The 18,752-nt window shown below is 46.6% G+C and overlaps 1 pseudogene; it reads left to right on the top strand.

Annotated features, from left to right (window-relative positions):
* LOC121440393 overlaps positions 1-18,506 on the top strand; it is a 30,192-nt pseudogene extending 11,686 nt beyond the window's left edge.
* Positions 18,507-18,752: the final 246 nt, after the last annotated feature.

Genomic DNA, 18,752 nt, shown 5'->3' on the forward strand with positions numbered 1-18,752 from the left:
CTGATGACAGCCCTTGCATCTTACTCTCTGTTTGATTGCCACCCATCCCAGAGATGACCAAGGTCACCAAATGGACTGTTAGTATCACTCGCATTGCCTTTATCCTTATAAGTAAACAACTAAGTACCCCCCCACACACACTCCATCTTTGCTCTTTACAGAAAATGATGAAGGACAACAACCTGGTACACCACCTGGATGCCTGTGAGACCATGGGCAATGCCACAGCCATCTGTTCTGACAAGACAGGCACACTTACCACCAACCGCATGACCGTGGTCCAGTCCTACCTAGGAGACACCCACTACAAAGAGATTCCAGCTCCCAGCGCCCTGACCCCCAAGATCCTTGACCTTCTGGTTCATGCCATCTCCATCAACAGTGCCTATACCACCAAAATACTAGTAAGCAAGGCTAGGAGGGCAGATGAGAGAAGGGGGCAGGACTGGTGCATGAGCTTCTTGAAGAGACTCACTGGGCTTACTTATAAATCTTGGGGTGCTGAGAAAGTAACTAAGTGGTATTGGTAAAGAATTTGCCTAGTGTACATGAAGTTTGCCCAAAATGGTTTGCCCCATCATACTATAAAAAGAAACACAGAACAGGGGAGAACAGGTGGACTTTTTCATCAGGACCATTGGCTCCTCAATAATGGCATGAAGATTCATTATTAATTATGAAAGCTCAGCTGATAGATTAAGCCTGTTTCTAACTATCTCTTACAACTTAAATTAACCCATTTCTATTAATTTACTTTCTGACTAATGGCTTTATTACCCCTTCTCTGTAGTGCACATCCTGCTTGTTCTGCATCCCTGGCATCTCTACCTTCTTCTTCCCAGTATCCTCTCTGCCTAGAAATCCTGCCTAACTATTGGCCATTTAGTTTTCTTATTAAATCAATCAGAGTCACACATCTTTATAGTGTACAAAAAGAATATTCTGCAACAGAAATGTAAAAAAACAAGGTTAAGGAGATATACCAGTCATTAAATTGCTTGCCTTACAAGCATGAAGACTTGAATTTACTTACCAGAACCTATTTAAAAAAAAACTAGGCAGAAGTCTGCTTGTACTTCCAGCACTGGGGAGGCAGAGACAGGCAGATATCAGGGGCTCCAGGTTAGTGACAGACCCCATCTCAACAAAACAAGAAAAATTACAGACTTTCAAGAGGAACCTTTAGGGTGCTGGTTGCCTTTGTCCCTGTCCTCCTGTCCTTGGCATTACAGAGTGCTCTTGATATTGAGTGAGATAGGTTGTTCTAGAAGTCCTTTCAAAGCATGCTAAATGATGGAAAACCTACCTATAAAGGGCCACTTTGCAGTCAAGTCATGGCCTGTGTAGTCAACAAGGGCCTTACTCTGTTCCACGCCTCTGCCTCCTAGCTACATGATGATCAAAGCCAAATGGGAACCTTTGCTTTGGGGATGGAACAGAGGGTGCTCTGGGCCCTGATGCCAAGCTGACTGTCCTTTCCTACAGCCTCCAGAGAAGGAAGGCGCTCTCCCATGCCAAGTGGGCAACAAAACAGAGTGTGCTCTGTTGGGCTTCGTCCTGGACCTGAAACGAGACCTTCAACCTGTACGGGAGCAGATTCCAGAAGATAAGCTTTACAAAGTATACACCTTCAACTCAGTCCACAAGTCCATGAGCACGGTTATCCGCATGCCTGATGGTGGCTTCCGCCTCTTCAGCAAGGGAGCCTCAGAGATCCTGCTCAAAAAGTAAGTGGGTAACAGGAAGGAGACAGAGGCTGGGTGGCTGAAAGCTAAAAGGGCACAAAATTTCTTGTTTTATTCTTATGATAAATAGAGCTAACACAATATTGACCATGTTAGCCACTTTAAAGTATACAGTTCAGTAGCATTAAGTATACTCCTAATGTTTGCAGTCATCACCTGTAGGCGGAGGCTGTTCATTTGTTCCCAGACACCCAGACCTGAAATAATCACAGAGAGACTATATTAATTGCAATACTGTTTGGCCAATAGCTTAAGTATATTTCTAGCTATCTCTTACATCTTAAATTAACCTGTTTCTATTTTATATTTTACAACAAGGTTGAGGCCTACTGGTAAAGTTCTGGCATCTGTGTCCTTCGGTGACTACATGGCATCTCCTTGACTCCACCTACTTTCTATAACCCTGTTTGAATTTCTCACCTGGCTTTACTCTGTTAAGCCATTGGCTGAAGGCAGCTTTTTTATTAACCAATGGCAATAAAACACATTCACAGCATACAGATGGGAATCCTACATCATTATCACCACTATGGAACTCCAAAAGAGCTCCATTACCCCCAAAAGAAACACGAGGCCCCACTAAGGAGATTTTCCTGCCCCCTCTCTACCTCTGAAAACTTCTGGTCTGTCCTTGTGGTTTCACCTATCCCAGAGACTTCATAAAAGTGGAATTCTGTACTTTGTACCTTTTGTGTCTAGCTTCTATCATAGTTCATAATGTCCTCAAAGTTCCTTTATCAGAACTCCACTCCCATTTGAAGGCTGAGCAACCTTCCATTGTATGGATGACACCACATTTGGTTCAGCCATTCGTCTATTGTCAGACACCCAGATTCTCTCTACATTTGGGCTCTTGTCATTCAAGCACGGGTACTAGTTTGAACACACACACACATTGTCAACCCTTTGGGGTATGCACTGTGTCAGAATACTTGTTCTAGCTGCATCAGATGATGAGTCAGGAAGATATCTTGAATCTAGGAGTTTGAGGCCAACATGAGCAACATAGGGAGGCCCTCTCCTCCAACCACCACCAAAAAAGGAGAGAAATCAACTCACAGAAGATTTATTTAGAATTATAATTTTAAAAGTTCAGTCCATGGTCAGTTGTCCCCACTGCCTATGGAGCTGTGACAGGATGAACGCCCATGGCAAGGAGTATATGGTGAAGCAAAAGGCTAGGAAAAGAACAAGGAAGAGGAAGAGACCATAGTACTACAAATCTCTTCAAGAGTAATGAAGATCCCCCAATGACCTAAAGTTTTCCTAAAATGCCCCCATGTTAAAGGTTGTACCACCTCCCAACAGCATGAAAGTGGAGATCAACCATTTGATCATCCCTGCCCCTCAAACTGTCCACTCCTAAGATTCCTCCATGTCTTAACTGTTCCAAAAGTCTAAGTTCAAAGTCTCATTCGCACTTAGTATTGAGTCCCTAAAAATTCAAACAACAATTATTTTAACATACAATGGCACAGAGTCAATATTCCCATTCCAAAAGTCAGGAATGGAAGGAAGCATAGTGAGTGCAGATTGAACCAAAGCAAAACAGAAAATGAAAAACTTGTGACTCCATGTCCAATAGCATCTGAGCCATGTGGTGATGTGATAAGACCTACAAAGGCCTTAGGCAGCCCTACCTCTCTGGTTCTGGTTCTCTCTCTCTCTCTCTCTCTCTCTCTCTCCCCCCCCCCCCTGGATTTCCTATTTCCTACAGTTTTCTTCAGCAGGAGTTACATAGTGTGAGAATCTCCGGTAGCTTCAGCCTCACACTCACAGCTGTGTGCACTGCCTAGAGGGATCCTGACACAACCACACATCTATCTCCTGGCTCCCCAGACTTTCCTTTAAAATCTAGGTGAAAACATCCACAACTCTGCAACTCTTGCATTCTGAACCTCTGCAGAATCACCACATGGGAGATGCCAAGGCCTTCCACTAGTTTGAGCTACATCTGGACCCACTTGAACCTCGGCTGCAGTGACTTCTGGGTTTCTTCCTGGGTGAATGAGTAGGACAAGCAGGACATCCTAGAGCTGTCCCCTCAAAAGACTCTGCCTAGAAAGTCTTTAAAAGCAATTAGTATTTATGCATCCCTGAACTGTGGTGGCTATGGCCTTGCTCATTTCTGAGATTCTGTCCAGATATCGTTCCTATAGTATCAGGGTAATGGTTGCCCTTTTGAGGTAGCACTACCACTTCAGCAATGCCCTCTTGCCTTGAACATTATAGCACATCTTCTCTGATGCTCTATCATATGACAAAAGCATTTGTTCAACTATGTTCATAGCAGTATTATTTGTAATAGCCAGAACCTGGAAACAACCTAGATGCCCTTCAATGGAAGAATGGATGAAGAAAGTATGGAATATATACACGCTAGAGTACTACGCTGCGGTAAAAAACAATGACTTCTCGAATTTTGCAGGCAAATGGATGGAAATAGAAAACACTATCCTGAGTGAGGTGTCCCAGACCCAAAAAGATGAACATGGGATGTACTCGCTCATAATTGGTTTCTAGCCATAAATTAGGGCCACGGAGTCTACAATAGGTGAACCTAAAGAAGCTAAGTAAGAAGGTGAACCCAAGGAAAAACATATAGTTATCCTCTTGGCTAAGGGAAGTAGACCCAATTGCCGGGGAGAAAATTAGGATCTTGGGGGTGGGGTGGGATGGGGGTAAGGGGAGATGGGGAGAGAAAAGGTAGAAGGGAAGGAGGGGGGACTTGGGGAATCAGGAGAATTGGGATAAAGGAAAGGTGGATAGGGGAGCACGGAACCACAATTCTTAGTTAAGGGAACCACTTTAGGGTGAGCAAGAGATTTGACCCTAGAGGGGCTCCCAAGTGCCCAACATGAGGTTCCCAGTTAGTTCCTTGGGTAGCTGAGGATTGGGAACCTGAAATGACCCTATCCTAGAGCAATACTGACGAATATCTTGCATATCATCATAGAACCTTCATCTGGTGATGGATGGAGACAGAGACAGAGACCCACACTGGAGCACTGGACTGAGCTCCCAAGGTCCCAATGAGGAGCAGAAGGAGGGAGAACATGAGCAAAGAAGTCGGGACCACGAGGCGTGCACCCACCCACTGAGACAGTGGAGCTGATCTACTGGGAGCTCACCAAGGCCAGCTGGACTGTGACCGAAAAAGCATGGGATAAAACCGGACTCTCTGAACATGGCGAACAATGAGGGCTGATGAGACGCCAAGGACAATGGCACGGGGTTTTGATCCTACTTAATGTGCTGGCTTTGTGGAAGCCTAGCCAGTTTGGATGTTCACCTTCCTAGATATGGACGGAGGGGGGAGGACCTAGGACTTACCACAGGGCAGGGAACCTGGACTGCTCTGTGGACTGGAGAGGGAGGGGGAGAGGAGTGGGGGGAGGGGTAGAAGGGTGGGAGGAGGGGGAGAAGGGTGGGAGGAGGGGGAGGGAAATGGGAGGCTGGGAGGAGGTGGAAACATGTTTTTTGTTTATGTTTTTTTTCTTCTTTTCTTAATAAAAAAATTATTAAAAAAAAACGTTTAAAATTACATTTGTGTGTGTGTGTGTGTTTATGCACACACGCAATATGTGGAGACCAGAAGACAATGTGGGTCCTGGAGATCAAAGGAAGTCATCATGCCTGAAGGCAAATGCCTTTACCTGATGAACCATCTCACCAGGCCTCTCTTCCTTCTTACTCTGATTACATTAAATTAGGCTTAAAAAAAAACAACCACAGACTGAATGCTGGGATGCTTGAAATTTCATCTGCCAGATTAATTAATCTACCCTCCTTTACATTTAACCTCACGCTGAGTGTGAGGGCATGGACGAAAGTGTAGACAAGATCTTTTCCATAGCATAATACAAATGGTTTCCAGTCCAGTTATCAATCCTCGTTCTCATCTGCAAGCTTGCAAGCACAGGCTTTACTGTTTGCATCCCTATCAGCATTCTAGTCCTCTGAGTTCCCAACAGAGCTACCTGTTAAACTCTGCTTACAATTTACAGTTCTTAAATACTAGTAAGGATGAGGAGATATTAGAATATTTCTATGTTGCTGGTGGCAACATAAAATAGTATTATTACCATGCCGGGGGAGGTAACTCAGTTGTTTAAAGAGCTTGCCACACCAAGCAAAAAGATCAGTATTCCAGCCAGGTGGTGGCACACACCTTTACTCCCAGCACTTAGGAGGCAGAGGCAGGTGGATCTCTGTGAGTTCCAAAGCCAGCCTGGTCTACAGAGAGAGTGTCAGGACATGTAAGGCTGTTACACAGAGAAACCCTGTCTCCAAAACAAACAAACAAACAAACAAACAAACAAAAAACACGAAGAAAAAAGGTGGGTATGTAACTTGGTCCTTGGAGAGAAGAGAAGGGGCAATGGTGGTAGGGAGAGAGACACACAGATAACTGGATTTCATTGGCCAGCCATTCTAGCCAAGTAGATGAGCTCCAGGTTCAGTGAAAAACCAACCCTATCCAAAGAAATAAGGTGGAGAGTAATTATTGAAGAAGACATCCAAGGTGACCTTCGTCTCACACATGCACACACCCACAGACACATGTGCATATACTACACACACACACACACACACCACATACTAATAGTATCATTTTGGAAAGTATTTTTATATTTTATATGGTTTCTCAGGAAGTTAAACATAGCACTACCATGTGACCCAGCTGTTTTATTTCTTGGCATATGCTTGGTAATTCACTGATTGTCACCTTGACTGTACCGAGGGATATTTAGAAAACTGGTACCTAGAACTAGAATCATTGCTGTCACCATGCCAGATCCTGTGAAGGAAAACTTAGGATTGACTTGTAATAAGAGTTAGGAACATTTGGAAGCATACACTAGAGAGTTGTCTCTCTTTTGTGTTTTTAAAAATCCTTGCTATATACTGACTGCTAAATCCTCATCAAACATATAATTTGCTCTTTTTACTCTCCTTACAGTGTCTGTAGATGCACAGATATTTTCAAATCATGATGAAATGCAATTTGTCTGTTTTTGCTGTTGATGTTTATGTGGGTTGCTTTTGGCTTACTTCATTATCTTTAGTTTTTATTCCATTTATTTATTTTTAAATTATTGATGATTTATGTGTATGGATGGTTTGCCTACATGTATGCCTATGTACCAAGCATGTTTTATGCCCATGGAGACCAGTGGGGGCATTGGATCCTCTGGAACTGGGGTTACAATAGTTATGAGCTACCATGTGAGTGCTGGAAATCAATCCAGGGTCCTCTGAACAAACAGCTACTACTCTTAACAACTGAGCCACCTTTCCAGCCCCTATTTTTTTCAATATATGTGAGGTTTTTCCTATATGTATGGCTGTGCGCCACATGCATGCAGTGCCTGTGGAAACCAGAAGGGGAATCAGACCCCCCAGAACTGGAGTTACAGGTAATTAAGTAGGTGCTGGGAATCAAACCCCTATCCTCTGTAAGAGTAGCCAGTGTTCTTAACTGCTGAGCCATCTCTCTTGTGCCTACTATATTATTTATTGTTTGTGTGACTTCATGTGTGTCACACACATGCATATGTACACACAAGTGGAAGTCACAAGACAACCTATAGGAGACTGTTCTCTCCCTCTACCATGTGGGTCCCCAAGATTGAACTCAGGTCATCAGGCAGAAATCAAGCACCTTGACCCTTTAGGCCATCTCACCTGTCCCATTTGGTTTGTTTTCTGAGACAGAGTCTCCACTCTATAGCCCAGGCTAGCTTGGAACTTGCGGTCTTTCTGCCTTAGCTTCTCGAGTTCAGGAAAAACAGGCATGTGCTACTATATCTGTAGTGGGGTTTCTTTCAGAGATGATAAAAATATTCAAAAGCTGACTGTGGTTATGTTTGTGTGTGTCTGAAGATATACTAAAAATTGTTGAGTTGTATACATTAAATGGGTGAATTGTATGGTTTGTGACTTGTATCTCAATGAAGAAGAAGGAAGCATCTCTGCTTCTCCTACTCCTTCTCATCCTGCATACTTCCCCTTGCTCTTGGCCTTTCTCTTTTCCTGAATCCCTCTGCCTCAAGCACAGGGCTTTTGTCATCTACTCTCAAGGCCTTGAATACAGAATCTCCAATAGGACACCAGGGTTCTCTGCCCCCAGGCTCAGTCTGTTCAGTCTGCCCCGTGCTCTCAGCAGATCTGACCACCAAATAAATACATCTCTACTTGGTTGCCTTACTCAGAATACTGTCCCCAAACAGCCCAGTCAGCCTTTGCAGCCCATAGTGAAGGCCACCTTTCACCTGAAGCACTCCCTACTGGGGTAAGATGAAATGCTACATTTGAAGGCCCTGGTTCTCTTTCTGTGCTGCTCCTTTGATGGGTACTGAGGCTGCCCACCAGCCACTCTGCCCTTTGCTGACTGGGACATAAAGAAGTTACTACTCTGTCCTGCCAGCTCAGCTTCCTCATATAATATGGGGATTCTGGAAATACGAACCTCCTGGGAGTGTTGAGAATTACATGAATGAATCCATGACCCTATGAAGATGTCAGTCTATGGTGGCTTTTGTTAGTTTCTCTCTGTCACCCCCCCCCAACCTTGATAACCAGCTTTGCCAGTCTCATGGCACCTTCCAAATAAGGCTCCATTAAGTTTAAACATAACTTTGCTGTAGCTGCCTTCCCTAGACCTGTCCCCTTTGAAGCTCCCAGACTGTCAGAACTGGGGCTGAGGCAGCTACTGCCACATGTTGTGGCTCCACTCTCTCAGAGGACTGTCCATTACTTTTGGGTTCCACCTACATTCCACACCCTTGTCCTATAGAGTCTGTAGGGAGCTATCATAAGCTTCAGGCTTCCACCCCTCACCTGGCTATCTTAGCCAACCAGGGTGTGAGTGTTCATAGGTTGCTGTAACAAATGGCCCTATGATGGCTTAAGATAACAAAGTCTTAGACTGATGAGATAAATGAATTGGTAAAGTTCTTGCCTCAAAAGCACAAGGACCTGAGTGTGATCCTCAGAAGCCATGTAAAAAGCTGGGTGTGGTAATCCTTATAATTCCAACCCTGGGAGGGCAGAGCAGAGATGGTTGATCCTTAGGGCTCTCTGACCAGTTAGCCTACCCCACTCGGCAAGTGTAGGTCAGTCAACGAGCCTGTCTCTAACACAAAACAAATAACAACAGGTGGACAGTGACTGAGGAACAATACCCTAGTTTTGACTTTTGATTTACACACACACACCAACATAAATTTATTACTTCACATTTCTAGTGGCCAGAAATCAAAAGTTGAGGTGTGGGCCAGCTATGTTCTCTCTGAGAGTGGGAAGGGAGGATCTTTGCTTGCCTCTCCCTAATTTTGATGCTTAGAAGGCATCACTCCTATTTCTTACCTGTGGTCACATTACCTTCCCCCTGTTTGTGCACATCTGCATCCTCTGTTCTTTAGAATATCACTGGTTAAAGTCCCATCATAATCCAGTATGACTAGCACTATTTCCTCTTGTTCACTCCCCATTCCCACCTCACCCTACCACCCCTCCCCTGCCAGGTGTACCAACATCTTAAACAGCAATGGTGAACTCCGAGGATTCCGTCCTCGGGACCGGGATGACATGGTGAAGAAGATCATTGAGCCTATGGCTTGTGATGGCCTCCGCACCATCTGCATTGCCTACAGGGACTTCTCTGCAATCCAGGAGCCTGACTGGGACAATGAGAATGAGGTGGTGGGTGAGCTTACCTGCATAGCTGTCGTGGGCATCGAGGATCCTGTGCGACCTGAGGTAGCTGCCCCTTTTCTGGGAACTGCTCTAATAAATATTCCCAAGGTTCAAGGTTTTCCTATAGGTGACAGGGTGGCTTTTTCCACCCTGGACTTCCACACTATAGGCTTGGGACACAAACATGCGTGGTGGGAGTCACTTTCTTCTGACTTTGCAAGATGTCACACCTCTTCCCACCCTATTTATAGATAGAGCAGCCTGGAAAACAGAGACTTGGAGTCCTTCAGGCCCATGGGACCTTCCTCAGTGCTTTTGATGCCCTTGCCAAGGCCTCTTGTCCTTGACCTATGGGAGCTCCGTGGGCCTGCCTGGCCTCTGGACAAGGCTCACACTCCACTTCTCCTGAGTGTCTGTAGGACCAAGTGATTGAAGGCCCAGATGAGGGGAACTGAAGAACTGGAAACAGCTGAATTGGGTGGATATTGGTTTGGGGACATGGTGAGCAATTGTCAGTCAAAGGCTTAATTGTGTCTGAATGAGATTAAGGGCACATCCATGGAGATGTCAACTAGGCATGTAACTGTGGGAATGGAGAGCTTAGAGCATACGTTCTGACTGGAAAGACATCCTAGAAACATCTTCCTGTGCATGTGAAGTCACTGAGAGTAGCTTCCAGTGATAGAGGCCAGATGTAGGGGAGGGGATGGTTCTCAAGGGTCATATGGGTGAAGCAAGCATAGAATGAAACAGGTTGTCTGCCTATTGATGGTCTTGACATTGGGAGGTCACTGAAGCCTTTGACCCAAACACATTTTATGTGATGTTTGTATTTCTTGGTCTTTGAAGATGGGGGATTCTTGTGAGTGGATCCTGAAGAAAAGATTGTGAAAGGGCCCTCTATCTTCCCAGCCCTGTCTGCTGGTATCCGCCTCATGTTAGACTACCTCGATTCTGCCCATTAGCCTGAAAGCATGTATCTGTGGGAACTGCTCTGGAGCTTTGGGTAGGACAAGGAAGGAGAAACTTTGCATACAAGGTCACAAAGCAAAGGTTCTAAAACAAATACTCCCCACATCTAAAGAATGGCCACGGGTCACTGTCAACTGTATATCCTTGTATTCGTTGGGAATGGTGTGAGAACTAGAGTCAGCACAAGAGACCTAGGCTGGGCTGGCAGCAAAGTGAGCCCCAGGGCCAGCTATACAATAATATTTTTGCAAGTTTTCACCTCAGGATATATGAAACACAGACAAGTGTTAAGAAAGATATAACCAGGACCTAGCCTCAGAGGATACCACGGGGCAGGGGTGGTCCAGGGTTGAAGCTCAGGACAAGAAGAATGTATCTCAGTTTAGGTGATAACTGAGGGATCCAGGGAACAAGGATAGCTCCTCTGTGACTTAAAATGGCTGAGAAGGAGTGCTGGGTGGCAGTGGCGGCGCACGCCTTTAATCTCAGCACTCGGGAGGCAGAAGCAAGCGGATCTCAATGAGTTTGAGACCAGCCTGGGTCTACAAGAGCTAGTTCCAGGACAGCTAAGACTGTTACACAGAGAAGAATCTCTGTCTCTAATTCCCCACCCCACAAAAAAAGTGGCTAAGAGGGAGTTCAGCAATAATGTTACTGGGAGACCAGACATCAGGTCCTGGCTCTGGGGCAAGCACAAGGGATTTGCGACGAGTCTTAGCCAAACTCTCTGGGCATTGGAGAACACAGGATGGCCACCAGAGGGGGGAAGAGAGCTGTGTCTAGAGAAGTCCCACAGATGAATACTAGACCCAGGAACTTCTACAGACATCAGCTCCCTGATTATGCTAAAGGGGCCTTGAGGAGAAACCAGGAAACTGGTCAGAGCAGACGAGGAGAGAACAAGGTAGGGTATCTTCTGGGGTAGTGTCCCTGCCACCTGGCTGGGAGGCTGAGAGCTTGGAGACTGAGTATGTGGGTGGGCCTTGGAGTGGTGGCTGCACCTGGACCCTGGGGCAACTCTGTTCAAAGTTCCCAGATTCCAGATTCAACATGGTCACCTGGAAGCAGCAGAGAAGGCGGCTTCCAGCCAGTTTGGGAAATGAAGCTACAGAGCGCCTTACACCCCTACTTGAGAGGAAGTTCTCTGTACTCAAGGTCTTATGGAGCACCTTAAGACCCTAAGAGAACAGAATGTGTTCTTAAGACTAAGCATAAATAAGAAGACACATCACACACACACACACACACACACACACACACACACACACACACACAGAGAGAGAGAGAGACAGAGACAGAGAGAGACAGAGACAGAGGCAGAGAGACAGAGACAGTGAGTAAGCTACCACTCTATCAGAGGTATGTCTGTCCTTCCCTGTCACTTAACAGTTCTGGCTTTGATTATCAGATCACTATCAAAGCCTTCAATAGGGACACTGTTCTTGTTTGCCACAGTCTACTTCTTTCCTGATCCTGACTATCCCCAAACTTCTCTGTTCCTCTTGCCCACCCTGCCTCCTCTAGGCTTACTAGTTCAGGCGATTAGGCCAAATCTAGAGATCTCCTACATTCTTTCCCCTCGGGTTCAGCAGACAGCCCACCACTATTCACGGGGTACCCACCAAGGAAGTCAAAGACCTAGACCTCTCCTCATCCAACTCTTCAAACCCTGAGCTGGCCTTTCTCCTCAGTGTTTATGCTATTCCATCCGGCCTGGTCTGCAGCCCCAGGGCCTGAAGGGCCACACATACCGTGTGTTTGGAAACTGTCCTTCCCATCTGCCCACTACTGTTACCATGCTACAAGGCCCAGGCTGGTCTCATGGCTTCCCACCCTCTTGTCCTGTTTTGTGCTTTGTGCTTGGGTTCTCTTTCTCCTTCCTTAGTTCTAGAACCTACTATGTTATTTGAAAAAGAAATGCAGGCGTTGTAATCCCAAGTAATATCCCACTCCCTCTAGTGAGTACTTTATATAAAAGCTACAGCTGAGACAAAGATTAATTCCTGAGGAAAATGGTTGAGTTCTATGCTGAAAAACCAAAACAAACTAGACAAGAGTGGGAGGAGTTCAGCATAGCTGGGTCTAAGTCACTGCTCATCCTGTGAGCAGCCACAGTGAAGGAGATGTCAGGGACAGTGGGCTGGGGGGCTGGGGGTGGGTGCCTGCCCACTGCAGGCCATCCTCTGAACTGCTTCAGACCACACTCCACAGACCCTGCCCTTGAATAATAGGCTTTACTATATACTTCCATATTTTGTTGGAAGTTGGGAATTCTGCAAATCTGTACCAGACACAAAATATGGGCTTGTCTTGCCAGCCCCACCCATTCTTATATCTCCCAGGTTCCTGAAGCCATTCGCAAATGCCAACGTGCTGGCATCACAGTCCGTATGGTGACTGGAGACAACATCAACACTGCCCGGGCTATTGCAGCTAAGTGTGGCATCATCCACCCAGGTGAAGGCTTCCTGTGCCTGGAGGGGAAAGAATTCAACAGAAGGATTCGAAACGAGAAAGGCGAGGTAGCTCCCTGCATCTGTCCCGGGCTGCTGCTTCTCCCATCCCCTCTCCCATCACTACCAGCCACAGTGCCTGTCTGCAGCCTAGATGCTGAGGGCCTCCATTATTTTCTCCAGATAGAACAGGAGCGGCTGGACAAGGTGTGGCCCAAGCTGCGAGTGCTCGCCCGGTCATCTCCCACTGACAAACACACGCTGGTCAAAGGTAACCAAATGTGTTCACCCTCTTCAACATGTGATTGTCTCTGGCATCCCTGAATGTTGTCACCTGCTCTTAGATTCTAAGGTGGAAGATTCTAAAGACTATGACTAGAAAACATGAAACTAATAATGGCTCATAGAAGCAGCCCTTCATTGGAACAAATGGGGAAACCAAGGCTGGGACAGGGGAGACAATCATTCAGTTCACACAGTGTGGGACCTTCCCTTCTACCATATCTTGCCAGCCTATGTTACTGAGCAAAGACCTTGGTGGAAGTAGGGGGATGAAGTTACCCCATTAAAGCCTGAGAACTTGACCCCATAAGTGACAAGGAGCATAGAAGCAGGCCATACCAAACATTGGCAGATACCTTCAACCCTACCCTAACCCATTCTGTGTTCCAGGCATTATTGACAGCACAACTGGTGAGCAGAGGCAGGTGGTGGCTGTGACTGGGGATGGTACCAATGATGGGCCAGCTCTCAAAAAGGCAGATGTGGGCTTCGCCATGGTAAGCCATCTGGTGCCAGACCAGTTCATCACACAGATGAAATCATGTTCTCCTGGAGTTAACTTTGCATCAGAAAATGGAGAGCCAGTATCAGGACAGGTGACAGACTGCTAGAAGCTTTCTTCACTCACATCTTGACTGCTTGTGGCTGTGTGGGCTCTGACCATTAACAAATATATATGTGATTTGTTTAAAGACATCTGGTGTGAGGACACCAGAGGTTACAGTGGAGCCTAACTGCACCACTGAAGAAAGGGAGAAACGCTGAATGGTGGCTTGACAACAGTGGTACCTGCCCATAATCACCTATTCTTAGTCCACTCAAAGTAGCCCCTGGCCCCAAGAGTGATGAGCAGAGACCACAGGGAGTTCTTCCTCTGGTTTCTCTCTTTCTGTTCATATAGATCTAGCTCTTCTTACTGAGCAGGGTGGCCTTCTAGATACTGCCCACATGGTGAGCCCTGCCCCCAACTCACAGTGGTTAGCAGCCTAGTGTCACCCCCCCCCAGCAGAAAGGAGAACCTTTCACTCAGTCATATTTGGTTCAGCAGTGGGATGGGGAAGTACAGCATTCCTGGATCTCACAACCTGGAGTAGAGAGCAGGGCTGAACTGTCCAGGGTGACTGATGTCACAAGACCAGGTCCAAGATGGAGTGGGGTGAGGGCTACACAGACTTGATGTCTATTGCTATGCCCAAGCTTATGCAGTGGAGCAGCAAAAAATCTGCTATGGAGCCAGGGGATGGGTCCTTTCCACTACCCAGACAGACAGCCCACATTTCTCAGGGTTTCTTCAAGTAGCCAGACAAAGGACTGGTGAGTAGCCACCCAGAGGGAGCTGGACCTTGTGGAAGGCTGTGGGAATGGATGTTGTTTAGCAGCAAAGGCCCCCTCACAACCAAATGTGGCAACATGCAGTTCGCAGTGTAGAGTGTGTTAGATTAAAACAAGTGCTGTTCAATTAAGGCCTTATTTGGAAGAGAAAGGCAGGGGACCCATCCCAGGTGGGCTGGGTGCCCAAGGAGGACTTGAGAAATAAGCACTATGCTTATATACCATCCCCCAGGGCATCGCAGGCACTGATGTGGCCAAGGAGGCCTCTGACATCATACTGACTGATGACAACTTCACCAGCATTGTCAAGGCCGTCATGTGGGGCCGCAATGTCTACGACAGCATCTCCAAGTTCCTGCAGTTTCAGCTGACAGTCAACGTGGTGGCTGTGATCGTGGCCTTCACAGGTGCCTGCATCACTCAGGTGGGCACCAGGGGCCTACAAGAGGCAGTAATGTGGGCTCAAGAGGGCCATATTAAGAACAAGTGTTTTGCTTGTTGCAGATTCTTTTTATTGAAATCAAAAATCATATACGAAAAATCTTATCTCTTCATGGTAGCTGTTTAGTAGATTTTTTTAGTATATTCACAGTGTGAATCATCACTTCCTTCTAGTTCCAGAACACATTCATCCATCTCAAAGGAAAACCTTTCGCCTACCAGCAGTCATTCCCCACCCCCACCCCCCAAGCCCCCTGACAACTGCCACTTCTTTCTGCCTCTATTTATTTGCCTGTTGTAGATAATTTGTATCAGTGGAATGAAATGGCATGTGGCCTTTGGGGTTTGTTTTGTACATTTTTTTGCCAAGGGGGGATGGGCATGTGTATGTGCTGCACTGCACATGTGGAGGCCCAGAGGGCAACTTGCATGAATAACTTCTCTCTTTCCACCGTTTGGGTCCCAGATAATTGAACTCAGGTTTGCGCCTCTATTCGCTGTGCCAATTTGAAGATTCAACATATGGCCTTTGCACCCCACATCTCAGTTTGCATGTTTGCAAGATTCATCCATCTTGCAGCTTGGCCCAGTGCTTTATTCATTATCATAGCTGCACAGGAGTCCACTCGGCCCCATTATGTTTGTCATTCATCCATGCTTTGGACCACTTCCGCTTCATTGCAGTGTAGTGTTGCTAGGAACGCTCATGTCCAAGTTTCAATATGCATATGTCGTCCGCTCTCTCGGGTTGAGATCTGGGAGGTAGAATGACTGAGTTTCAGAGAAATTCTATATTTCCCCTTTCTCAATGCTTTCATCTTCCCCATTGGTTGGAGGCCAGAATTTATTGATTTCTTGTTAGGGATGGTTGACTTTATTGTCAAAAAGTAGTTAACTATTTTGAGTGATTAGCTTGATTCCTTAGTGTGTGTGTGTGTGTTGGCAAGGTGTACATACACGTGCATTCATGTTTATTTAGAGGTCAGAGGTCAACCTCTGGTGTTCCTTGGAAGTTTTTCACCTTGTTCTTTGAGAGACAAACCTTTTTTCAATAAGACCCCAGCCTCACTGATTAGGACAGGCTAGCTAGACAGCAAGCCTTAGAGATCCTCACATCTTCATCTTCCCATCACTGAGATTACAAATTCACACTGCCATGCCAGGCTTTTGTGATACAGATTCTAGAGGTTGAGCTTAGGTTTTCATGCTTGTAAGAGAAACACTTTACTAACTGAGCTAACTCCCCAGCCCCTCAGGGACTTTCTCTTGATATCTAAGTCAAGTATGAATGATATCATAACAACCATCCTAACCACTTGTAAGTACAAAATCCATGCCTCAGCATATGCAGTTTACTCTCAGAATATTCCCATGATTCCCTAGAGGATACCTCACACCCATTAGCAGCCACTCCCCATTGCCTCTCCAGCTTACCTGTTCCTCTGTATGTGAAATTCAGACCACAACTTTGAGATCACTGCCACCAGGCAAGAAGAGAGGGAAGTAGGTGGGAGTTAGGAAGCCAAGTGGAAAACATCTGCAAACCTGAGATTCCCATGACATTGGCAAAACTGAGCTTCTCCTCAGTAGTGGCAGGCTTTCATATCCTAGCATCCCAAGGTTACTCTATGTAGTTCTGCATGGCCAGCATACACGAAGGTGACTGCCCTTCTCTGCAGGACTCTCCTCTCAAAGCTGTGCAGATGTTATGGGTGAACTTGATCATGGATACATTTGCCTCACTTGCCCCTGGCGACGGAGCCCCCAACTGAGTCACTGCTGCTGCGGAAGCCATATGGCCGAGACAAGCCCCTCATCTCACGTACCATGATGAAGAACATCCTTGGCCATGCTGGTCTACCAGCTCACTATCATCTTTACGTTGCTTTTTGTTGGTAAGTTAAACCGGAGGCACATACTTCATGCGTGAGCCCTGTCTGTGTCCTCAGTCTGGCACAGGATGGGATACAGCACTTATAGACTGAAAAAAGCAGGCCCGCTCTATACCTTTGACCCATACCTCCCTGCTTCAACATGTACCCTACTGTACATCCCTGGGGCAGATGTGGGTGGGGGAGAGTGGCCACTGGGGCTGAGAGATCTCCCTTCTCAGCCCCTGCCTCTCTCCTCCCTTCAGGAGAGCTCTTCTTCGACATCGACAGTGGAAGGAATGCACCCCTGCACTCGCCCCCCTCCGAGCACTATACCATCATTTTCAACACCTTTGTCATGATGCAGCTTTTCAATGAGATCAATGCTCGCAAGATCCATGGTGAGAGGAATGTCTTTGATGGTATCTTCAGCAACCCCATCTTCTGCACCATTGTCCTGGGCACCTTTGGAATTCAGGTAGGACATGAAGGTGTAGGGGCACTGACATTGGCCTTCTTGTACCCAAATCTTTTTCCACATTCTAGAGCAGATGTTTTGCGTCTTCCAAGCATTGCTGAGCTCAGTTTTTCATCTAACCTACTAGCTTCCAGGGGGCTATGGGTAGCCTTTATCCCCTATCCTTCTCACATGGTTTCCAGAACCCTTCTTCCCTAACTCTCTCTTGGTCAACCATGTTAATTTCTAGCACCTAACTCCTTGGTGTTCTAGAACAATAGAGATTCTTTAGGAAAAGCTTGTTGTGCACATGGTTGATATGTTAAACTTTGGCTCCCACAACACTGTGGTCAGGGTGGCAAGCTCAGCTCCCCAGGAGGGGCTAAATGCTCTAAAGTATAGTGTCTTCAAACAAAACATCATTTATAGTTAAGTCCCACAAATCAGAAAATGGCTGTCATAGAAATGTAGCTCACTGTTCACAGATCCCAAGAAGAGGGGCATGTCATACATTGGTGGCCACCTCTAAATGCCAGTAAGGAACCACTGAGAGGGGAATTTTACTGTGGTTTCCCAGGACCAAATGAATAAGGGGATCAACAGACTTCATCTTGGCTAGCATGAAATCATTTCAGCCCACCATGGGGTATAGACTGGCCCCGCTTGCCTGGAAAATGGCTCTGAGCAAGGTTGGGTAATATGCTATGGATTGCTTGGTTAGCATTTAAGATATTGTCCTGGGTGTAAGACTTCTTCTAAAGTAGGACAACAAGGAAGTCAGGAGGCCGAAGCAGGGTGACCCTTAAACTATAGGGCCATGCAGAGCAGGCAAATGTGAAAATAGCCTTGATGAAGCGGGAAAGATGGTGCAGACAGCTGAGTCTCACCTGGAGGCTGGAGGCAGCAGAGGGTAGGTGGGAGTGGGGTGACAGCATGTGAAGCTACACAATGACACATCCTGGGTACCAAAAGGCAGTACATGCCAGTAAACATTTGTCTATGGTCAAAGTGGTCTGGCTCCCAGGAGACAAAGTCAGTCTGGAGGGCAAGGTTTGTAGAGGGCTAGACAGGACGCAGAGAAGTCAGGAGCCATCCTGGTAATAAACTGCTCCTCCTCCCACCACTCTCCATTCCTTCCCCCAGATTGTCATCGTCCAGTTTGGGTGGGAAGCCCTTCAGCTGTTCACCACTGTCCACAGAACAGTGGCTCTGGTGCCTATTTGTTGGTGTTGGGGAGCTGGTCTGGGGACAGGTGAGTGTCTGCCTCGTCAACTTTCTCACCAATACCTTCATTCCGGTGGCTTCTGTTCATGGCCCTCGGAGTGGATAAGACACCAGGCATCCTGTTCCACCTACGCCTCTCACTATCCCTACTCCCTGCCCCCACAGTCTTGGAGCCTGTGGCCCGGAACTTGTGTGGTGTGTGCTCAGGCTCAGGCCTATGACATACTATAGCCTGGGGGTAAGGTCACAAGTGACAACCTCAGGAATGAGAACA

This window comes from Microtus oregoni, unplaced genomic scaffold, assembly GCF_018167655.1.
Source record: "Microtus oregoni isolate MIOR12 unplaced genomic scaffold, Mior012 000067F_012, whole genome shotgun sequence".
Classification (NCBI taxonomy): domain Eukaryota; kingdom Metazoa; phylum Chordata; class Mammalia; order Rodentia; family Cricetidae; genus Microtus; species Microtus oregoni.